The following is an 8,886-nucleotide window of genomic DNA, read 5'->3' as shown; positions in this document are numbered from 1 at the left end:
AAAGAAATGGAGAGAAATGTTCTCTGATTGCACTGGCAGCATCTCCTTTTGATTTTTGTTTACCATACTTTTCCTATTTATGGAACGATCGGAATGATCTGGTTAACTGAATTACAGGGTGGTGCGTGAGAGGCAGAAATTCAGAGTAGTAGTGACAGAAGAGGAGGCTGGAGAGGGAGAAGTGTTAATATATATATTTAAAAATATGGATGAAAATAAGGGGGGAAAGGAAGGCTTTGGTTATGAAGGGGAGGAGGGGGAAAATACAGGGACATAGGAGTTCATTTTTAGCAGTATATGCAAATCTCTCCTGTAATGACAGGCAACTTAAGACTTTTGAGGATAGGGATGGATAAGTTTCTGTTTTCAGGATTCCTTGCCAAAGTCGAGGATTATTGCCACCCACAATGCAAAGTGAGGTAATCATCAGACAAACTCACCTTTGCTGTGAGCACTGAGAGTTGGGGGTAAGAAGCAACGGCTTAACGGTGCTAATGGGTATATGGAGCTGGCACACACATGCTGGCAGTGCCAAGGAGGCTCCACAGTCAGGGAGTGTTTACGGGAGATTAGAAGGCTCAGGATATAGTGGAGTGGTGGTGGACATGAAGGGCTCCTACTGAATGAACCGTGTGACAAATGCTGTAAGTGTTAGAAAAGGAGACTTATGATTTATTGTATACATTGATTCTGTATGAAAAGGATATAGTTTCCATTCAAATACTTGAATTTTCTGTTCGGGTCAGGCTGGAGCCCATCCTAGCTGTCACTGTACATCCTGAACAGGTCGCAAGTGCTAACACAGAGATTCGCACTCACATTCACACCTATGGCCGATTTAGAACAACCAGTTAACCCTAACATGTTTTTGGACTGTGGGAAGCAGGCAAATTACCCAAGAGAGCCCATGCACACACAAGGACACCACCCTAGCCAGCCGGTGGATTCAAAACAGAGCCTCAACCTCCCTTTTGCTTTAAATCTGTTAGACAAACAGCAGTACACGGAGCTGTAGACAGCCAACGGTGGTACATCTCGGCCGTACAATAAAGCATACGGAAGGGAGAGAGAATTATTTAGACAGTTGGAAAAGGCGACGCACTCCGCACCAATACAACATAAAATAAATTTATGGCTCATTTTGCCAACTAGCAGCTAATCTAAAAGAAATGACTTATGTCCCACATAAGAAATAAAACCAAATGAAAGGTGGTGCTGAAGAAATTTGGATGACATCTGGGATAAGAGCCACCAGACATGGAGGGAGGGTGAATGAATTTCATTTTTTTTTATAGTTTGATCAGTGTGACATCCACTATGGCCACTTAAAAAAAGATTGGACAGCTGATTGATGACATCTGCATTTCTATTCAATGCTGCTATGAATTCTTGTCTCCTAGCAGAAGAACTGTGTTGCTCACAGTCTATAATTAGTGAGAGACAGTAGTGTTCCTGAGACAATAAAATAATTGTGTGTGTGTATGTATGTATATATATATATATATATATATATATATATATATATATATATATATATATATATATATATATATATATATATATATATATATATATATATATATATATATATATATATACAGAGAGAGAGAGATGTGTGTGTGGAGGATTCTGCTACACAAATTAATATCTGTATAAATGCAATATCCTTCTAAAGGGGTGCAGGACACAAAGTTACTGTATAAGCTACTTGGCTGTAGTACCGTCTGTTGGCAGCACATTAATTTCATAGGAAAAAATGTTGCCATTGCTTTCCTTTAGCTTGCAGTTGCATTAGTGTCTGTCTGTGGTGTTGCCTGGCAGACTGGCCGGTTCCCTAAGGAGGGTAGGGATAAACCAGTGGCCATTTGCTTAAACCCCACCCTTAATACTGCTACATCTTTCAAGCTTTACCTTAAGTTACCTTAAGTTAACAGTGATAACTGTGGCAGATTGCACAGTTGAAACTAATATTTTTGCAGAGAAAAAAATGGGTTCTTTATTTCAAATGGAGGACAATAACTGTCAGGATGTTTAGTGCCTTGATGGTAGACTTGATTTGCTACAGTCGGCTAGCTGTTTAATTTAATAGGGTCTTTAGCTAACTGAATTTGTTAACCCAGTAAAATTGGGGTGTTGACATGGTTGGATGTCTGTATGCACAATGCTGTGCTAAAAGACTGAGGCCAAAGCTGCAGGTTCCTGGCAAAAAGTCAACATCCATGAACATAACAGCAGCTTGGAAGCCTGGATACCTTGTGAACAGTATTCTTTCACTTTCAGTGTTACTAAAGAAACAGCTTTTTCTGCACTATGAGGACCAACCAGTGTTGCCATAGTACACTTTTGTTCTGGTGCTTTTATTTTTGGTAAACCTGAAAAAAGACCACCTTTCAAGCTGTTTCTACAAGAAGCACCGTTTGCTATGTGTGTAAGTACAGGTCTGCTATGCCTTTGGTTGCCGATTGGACAGATGCTGTTTTAGGATAACCCTTCAGCGAGCAGTGAGTCCAAAGATTAGCTTTTAAACCGGTGTGATGATCGGGATTTTCTTTCCCACACTGTTTTGCGATTTTCACTTTTGTAATGAGTGTCACTGACCTTCTTTTCTTTAGGTGTTCTTCTAGGTGTTAGATGATCTACAGTTCACATTTTGGCCAAAATACCAACAGTAGTGCAGGACTCTGTCTCTGAGGGCTTGTTGCAAAGTGATGAGCTGATGCTTTTTAACCCTGCATATTTAATTCACAAACTGTGAATACTGCGTAGAAACACAAAACCGCTGTGCTGTAAGCTTGTAAACACATGCACCAAGGCTTTGTGGGCTCTGGGGTTTATGCATGAGCATGTTAAATAGTTGACTTTACCATAAAAGCTACAGCGGCAATAAGAAAATGATATAATGTGTTTTTGCAAATAAGGGAATCACTGAATAAAACTATGAAATCTGTGCTTTCATGCTACTATATTTGCATAAACATGCTCTTAGAGAGACTATTGTCAGTTTGTTAATAAAATACTTATGAGAGACATTATTCTTGAGTTGCATTTAAAACTAGTTCCACACATCTGCAGCAATTTGTTGTCAATTTGTTTGTAACACTATGCTACGTGTGAAGACGAGTACTTGTCAGTACATTACACATGCATGATCGGTTGAATGGGTAAATCTACAAAACACGGTGAAAATACAACCTGGAAGGCTCTTTCTACTTCTCATCCAATTACAAGTTAACTGCCTCCTCTTGAGCCATACCACAAAGCCTTAAAAAAATCTGGGATTATTGTTAATGTTTCATTTAAGAGGAGTAGCTAAGTTTCATTGCATCAACACTTAGGTGGCGGAACATTTTGGGAATCCGGGCTGCTATTTGCATTGATATTAATATCACAAAGTCTCTTTTTTTTAGCAGCCATAAAAGAGGAATATCTTGTTAACACATTTCAACATGAAGAAGGAGGGGATTTCTTTTTTCCAATTTCATCCTGTAAGAGCTGAAGTAGTTTATAAATTTATAGCAATCACTGGAAATAGGTCAATGTGACATAACTTAGTCTACATTTTTATTACATCTCCAGTCAACGACATAATGCAATAAAAAATAACTGTCGGTTGGTGTTAAAAGTGTTTGAGGGTAGTTTTCTCCAATTAGACTTATTAGTGAGGATTTAATGCCAAATCATGACGACTGTGCGGATGCATTTTTAGACCTACGTAACGAGGTCTCCAAATGCATGCAGCAGTTTGCCCCTAAGTTTCCCTCTGCTGGAAAACTATCACATCCTAACGAGGGACCAAGTTATTCAGAGAGCGTGAGTGGTCAGCTGTGAAGAGACTTCTGCTGCTAGCAATCAGCGCCGCATATGTGGAGGCCTGAACGCCTTAAGAGTCACACTGACTCATTTATGTCATGTTCAGTCATGATGATTAGAAAGTGGTAGGCCATGAGTTAAACGCTGAGCCTCAGTGAACAAGAAGTTAAATGTGAGGCCTGAGAGAAGAAACAGGCATCCTCTGTTTGCAGCTTTAAAGCTGTGTTTATATATATTTTATATATATATATATATATATATATATATATATATATATATATATATATATATATATATATATATATATATATATATATATATATATCTGTGTGTGTGTGTGTGTGTGTGCGCGCACAAATTAATATACAAGAAGCATCCAATAGAAACAGCAGGAGGGATATTTACTTCTAATATTGACTGAAGTGACTGAGTCTGAAAACATCAAAGACTTTCTCCCAAGCTTTAATGAGAGCCAGTCAGAGTTTGGCATATTTAGCTTCCCCATCCTCATCATCGTGACCATTAAAAGCCTTCAACCGTTTGCCAAAAAAAATCTGGGGTAATTCTTAACTCATTATTAACCTTTGATAAGCTAATTGACTGTATCGTTAGCAAGGTGATATTTTATCCTGCTGACATAAACGTCTATCATTCTTACCCTACAGAAAACGTTAGAAGCGAGTGGACACGGTGCCAGCACTTGCTAAGTGGTCAGGTGCATGACTGAGAATGAATGCTACTCTTGTTTCATGTTTGATGGTGTGTAAATAAGCAGCTCTGCACCATTACCACATCAATCATGTCAGTTTTGTAATGCAGAGCTTTTTAGTCATCAACAAAATCTTTCAGCATAAGTTAGATGTGGCAAAACACTTATTTTTAAAGTGATACCAATATTCTTTTAAAGGGCAGTTTAGAATATGGATTAATTACATGTCTTTAATTACTTTTAATAATTACTTACCTTTATTTACTTACTTACCTACTTTTAATTCTTGGAATTAAAGTCACCGTTATCTTTAAACACATGCCATAAGAAATTACAGAAGAGGAAACCTGACACTTTTTGTGAGAATCTTGTTGTTTTAGGTTATTCCTCATCATCACATTCATGTTTATTTTCTACAAAACTGGAATAGTGACATGCTGAAATCAGCAGCTGATAGCGATGATGCTAGTGGACATAAATTTGAAAGTCACATTTTCCCAGCAGAACAAGTCAGGTTGCTAAGTAAATGCTGGTGAATAAAATGTCGTTAACAGACATGTGCCAACATATGAGTGCAGAGCTGCAGAGTAGGAGTAGGACTAACTGTTCAATCAGTGCATAAACGCTCATTGCAGAACACAAATCTGACCTGCTTACAACACCAGTGCAGCTCCTCTCATTGTGGTTCATTAATAGTATCAAAGCACAGATAAAAAAAACCACAAGGACAACCCCTCGAAGGAATGTCAGTCTACAAGTAAAGCAAATGTTAAACAGCAGAAGATATTATGCTCAATTATTCATTTTTTGACAGATGGTGACTAAGAATGTGTGAAGAATGGCAACGATGCACCACTATAAAAGGAAGATGGATGATTGGCAGTCACATATGCATGAAGTAAGGAGGCTAATGTTTCCCAGTGTTCAATTAAGCGTTTCTCAAGACAGTCAAATACAAAGTGACGATCAATAAAGAGTCCGCTTTATCACTTAAGGTTTGCGCGCATTAAACATTCTGTTGTCTTTATAAGATCAGCAGAACATTTTTTAGCTCTGACAGTTTGTCTGCATAGATGGATGCATTTTGAACTCAGTGGATGTGACACATTTCTGTTTGATGAGGGTTGTCACAGCGTTGCCACAAAGGCCATGAGAGTAAATTTGTCATTAGCTTGCATTTTTGATCGGGGAACATATATACTGAGGACTAATGATCAGAATAAATAGCTGGGTGGGGATTGTGAAAGCATCACGGCAGAGAGCGTCCAGGTTAAAGCATCCAAGTAACACAGCTGATGTGAATCTTCCCACAGGAACAATATTTCCCATTATCCTTCTGCTTTTTCTTTATGGTTTATCAAATCATTATGATAAAGTGCAAACCATTATCATAGCAAAATCCACAGTGACTCACTAAACAAGGTACTGTAAATCACACAGGCCACAGCTTGATTTAATTTATAGCAGCCTCTCATTAAGTTAGTGGTACAATCAATGAGTCATCTACAAGGACTAAAATGAAAACCAAAAGACATTTGTCTTTTTATATAACGACATATATAACGACCCACATCCCAAAACATATTGCTCTTAATATGTTAATATGATGGGCATGAATGGTTTGTGTACACAAGTAATATCCATAATCATGGGAGATAAGCAGGGTTTCTTTTTCAGGTATGATTAGCTGAGAAAATTGTTTTCAACTAACATTAGCTGTGAAAACAACTGAGTATATATTTAAAAATTACAATGCCAGTACCTTTATAAATCAAGGGGATCCTACTGAGAGAAGTAATGAGCTGCTTCACCTTATGAAAGAGCACCACATTGTGGATCACAGCAGTAATGACAATTACAGAACAGCTTTTTCTAATTTTGTGTCTCATTTATGTTTTCTTGTGCATGTAGATGCTTGTTTCTATGAATAAGTCCGTTTATCTGCAGCTGTCTCCAACCTAAAACCGAGACCCTTACTGTCCACCATTCATTATTGTTTGTATTTACATGAATACAACGCTGAAAGTACTTAGCATACGCATTAATAACAAGATATTCAGAGGGCGTTACTCACACATTTTATCCAGCAATGACTTTGTCATTGTTAGTCCTATCATTTGAAACAATCATACCAGCTGCACAGCCGGAGACAAAAACAAAAGCTGCTGATATAATAACAGCTAAGAAATGTATGCCAGGACACGTGCACTTTTGTTCAGTGAATAACCCTCAGAACAGCAAAAACAGGCCAAATTCCTCTGGCATGGTGCTGACTACAGTGGGATCATGTCTAAGAACAGCCTATGTGTGTGCTGCATGAGCATGACATATCTGCTGAAGATTTGGTTTTTTTTGTTTTTCATTTTCTACAGCGAGGCAGTACGAAGAAAGAAGAGCACCTGTCCTTGGAATTAGAGAGAATGCCAGTGAGCACAGGCGTGATTGTGTGTCTGCAACTGTGTAAGCAGTGAACTGAGTCTTCCATCCATGCTTGACAGTCATGCACCATTTCCTGTGACCTTGCTTAACATGAAAGAAAATGTACAGCTTCAGCGTATTTCTCTAGTATTAGTTTTCTCTAGTAAAATTATGCTCTCAGTTCACTATTTTTTCTATTTTTTCAAGTGGGTTCTATGTTTAAATGCAAGATGCAAGCTGGGACAACATATACTGACAAGCATAACTGAGTTGCTGGGATAGCGTACAGGAACATCTGTGTGGAATATGGGTTAGAACTCCCTAAGTCCCAATGGAAGACACCATTGAAAGTAGTTCAGCAGGAGAATTAAGATCCTGTGGGACCTCAAGACAAGCAGCTGGCTAACCAGCTAACAGTTGTTGACAAGGATAAGAAAAGGGCACGTCAGATAGATGTGATAATGCCAGTGCCCTGAGGGAAGAAGTACCTCTGTAGAGTGAAGGAACAACAGGAACAGATGTGAAAAAATAATATCTTTATATGAGAGACAAAACTAAAAGGAACATTATGGAATTTAACCCCAAAACTGGGAGAAGGACCTTAGAGGACTTCAGGTACAATGTGTGAGGTCACTGTCCAGGAGAGGGCAGATATATTAATAGAAACTTGACAAAATATATATATATCCATCCATTCGCTTCCGCTTATCCTTTTCAGGGTCGCGGGGGGCGCTGGAGCCTATCCCAGCTGTCATAGGGCGAGAGGCGGGGTACACCCTGGACAGGTCGCCAGTCTGTCGCAGGGCTAACACACAGGGACAGACAACCATTCACACTCACATTCACTCAGGCATTCATTGTATACTGAATAAATAACACGGCTTAAAAGCAATAGCTGGTTTTAACATGTTAATGAGCGTGTATATTTATTTTAATGTGTTTTGCTCACAGAAACATTATTAAACACATAATTTGTATTGATTTGGCACAGTCTTCTTCACTGTTTGCTGTGCATACAAATTTGTTGCGCTGACATGGGACTCTCCAGAGAGCGGATGCTGTTTTAGCTTCTCACACAGAGTCAGATGATGAGATGTTTGTAGTGTGTGAAGCTATGTGTCGGTGTCTACGCGAGATAGAGGAGATGAGGTGCTGCAGCGGCACAGTGTTTTTTTGTGATTAGATAAACTGTGGAAAGATCAACAGAAATACATTGGTGATTGGGAATGCCACCTTCTGTATGGTAAATGCTCAGTTTGTCATTTTTACAGGTAAGGTTAGGAATTTTTGCAGGGGAACTGAGGCCTTAATCTAAACATCTTTAAGTGTGCAGTATCAGTTCTCAAAGCATCTTGGCTACCATCTAGTTGTTTTCCTTCGAATACGCTCCAAATCATGTCCAAAATCAACAATGTCAACAGCAGTTGCTTTGTGATAACACATGAAATAACTATGGAGCAGTTAGTGTAATATTCACACTTCAAATTCATACGCGTGGGCGACCGTGGTTCAGGGGGTTGGGAAGCTCATCTTGTAACCGGAAGGTTGCCGGTTTGATCCCCAGCTCTGTCTGTCTTGGTGATTGTGTCCTTGGGCAAAACACTTCACCTACCGCCTACTGGTGATGGCCAGAGGGGCCGATGGTGCGATATGGCAGCCTCGCTTCTGTCAGTCTGCCCCACGTCAGCTGTGGCTACAACTGTTGCTTGCCTCCACCAGTGAGTGAATGAATAGTGGAATTGTAAAGTGCTTTGAGGGTCTCGAAAACTGCTATACAATATATTATTATTTAAAAAACACTTTATTTATCCCCAAAGGGCAATTATTAATTAATTTCATTATATCTAGTTTCATCAAGCAGGTGAGGACAATTGAAATTGCATACTACGTGTATTTTGTGCATGTGTATGTTCATGGTGCATTGAACACTGTGTCATGTTAGCCATGTG

Source organism: Rhamphochromis longiceps, linkage group LG1 (assembly GCF_057381845.1).
Source record: "Rhamphochromis longiceps isolate RC_006_pf linkage group LG1, R_longiceps_female_GT1.1, whole genome shotgun sequence".
Taxonomy (NCBI): Eukaryota; Metazoa; Chordata; class Actinopteri; order Cichliformes; family Cichlidae; genus Rhamphochromis; species Rhamphochromis longiceps.
This window is presented reverse-complemented; position numbering follows the sequence as displayed.